This window comes from Toxorhynchites rutilus, chromosome 2, assembly GCF_029784135.1.
Source record: "Toxorhynchites rutilus septentrionalis strain SRP chromosome 2, ASM2978413v1, whole genome shotgun sequence".
Taxonomy (NCBI): Eukaryota; Metazoa; Arthropoda; class Insecta; order Diptera; family Culicidae; genus Toxorhynchites; species Toxorhynchites rutilus.
The window spans coordinates 202,146,088-202,147,973 of NC_073745.1; the positions used below are offsets into that span (position 1 = coordinate 202,146,088).

A 1,886-nucleotide genomic window follows, 5' to 3' on the forward strand; every position below is an offset into this window, starting at 1 on the left:
ATCGGTCCAGTAGTTCGAAATTCCGAAGCCCAACGCGTTCCGCAAACAAATTAACTGATGGTGGAGAGACCACGTGTCCAGCAGCAGAGCTTCCTTGCCGAACTTGATGCAAATCTCCGGCGAGATGTCTTCCAGTTAGCGGTGGACGTCGCGGAAAGTCGTACGTTGCATTTTGTGGTCACGTTTAGCGCGATACTTGTGGGCATTGGTGGTCAGCTTTTTGGTGGCTTCGAAAAGTTCCTCATCAAGGAAACCGCCCTTGTGGGAGCGACCACTCTTCAGGATGATTGCGATGGTTTCCCCGGCAGTAATTCTTACGTCAAGATGGGGACTCTGCAGCATTTTGACGATTTTTTGGATCGATGGAATCATGGCGTTGTTACTGTTGACGAGGAACACCAAATCCCCCGAGGGATCTAGCGTGAGCAGTAGGATCAAAACGCTAAGAGCGGAACTGTGAAGGGCAGCAGCATCGGCGTTGGCACTGCTCGGTGTGTTGTCTCCTTAGAGATAGCTGCCGGAGAAGATTCCGTCGAAGCTCTCCTCCGGTGCAGCATGTCTCCAATATCATCTGAATCTAGCAAATTGAACAAACCTAAAACCATACAGTACTTGTCCCGGACGTCGTGCGAGGCGGCGGTATCATGTGCGACCGCCAATAGAACTGGCTTCAAAACCTTCAGCTGATTATCGTCAACTTCCTCGAGTTAAATCACCAACAGCGGAATGATGCGTGCAGCCCACGCTTGTTCGGCTCCTTTGCCCTTTTTGATGGACCTCTCGATCGCATCTACAAACATCCTTTTACGGCGTTCGATCGTGTCGGGGATGTAGTGATGTACCGACACATCGTTGATTATCTGGAATGCGTTGATTCTGGTCTGTAGTGATTTGTCTGTGGCATTCTCGATAGCCTGGAGGAGCTTTTCCTCGAATTTTGGCCACTTATTGGCCATGAAAATATCCACACGACCAAGCCAATTTGATGCGTTATGATGCATTTCCTGGAAACTAATATTCAATAAGAAAAAATAATCCCATATAGAAAATAATTAACTTATCTTTCGGCCACATTGCGAAATGTTTACTACTGTTTACTTTCGGACATGAATGCCAGGTGCATAGATTGATCCTGATTGCTCATTTTTTTTCAATATGTCTGAGGGCTAAAATTCATTGAATCATTTCGTTGTGGTTGATGAAATGAAAAGAATGAAAAACTCGGCTGAACAATTAAAATAGAAAATACATATTACACTAATTTACTAATTTGAAAATGATTTGATAAAAATGACGATGAAAAAGATCTGGCAACTCTTTAGGAAGTTTTATTTGCCACTCCTCAATTATCAACAGTTGATCAAATTTTATCTGTCAAAAATAGTCAAATATTTTGCATCGGTCAAACAGTGTATGAGAACCCTTAAGGTGGCCGTACACTGTTTGCCCGGAGGTCAAATATTTGATATTTTTTTACAGATAAGGTTTGATTTGATATTTGTACAAACACTATTTTGTTTGCCACTCTTCAATTTTCAACAGTAGTAAACAATATCAAACACCGAACATGGAAAAAATCAACTGAAATATTCAAGGTAACCTAACCATGTACCGACAGGTTCGAAGAACAGACTGAAAAAATATTTTAGGCATCCAATAATTGAATATTTGCTTGTCGTGTTTTGTGTAGAATATATTTGATCAGTACACGTTGACCAAATTTTATCTGTCAAAAAGAGTCAAATATTTGGCTTCGGTCAAACAGTGTATGAGCACCCTTAGATTTGATATTTTATTTTACCTTCTACTTTATGAACATTGGTAAATTAATGGGTTTTTTCAGAATCCTACTCCCTTAACGTCAAAAAAAAAGTTTCGCGCCAAGT

At 41.3% G+C, this 1,886-nt stretch overlaps 1 pseudogene; it reads right to left on the reverse strand.

The window, feature by feature from the left end:
• On the reverse strand, nucleotides 1-1,001 carry LOC129766606 (interferon-related developmental regulator 2-like; annotated as a pseudogene).
• Nucleotides 1,002-1,886: the final 885 nt, after the last annotated feature.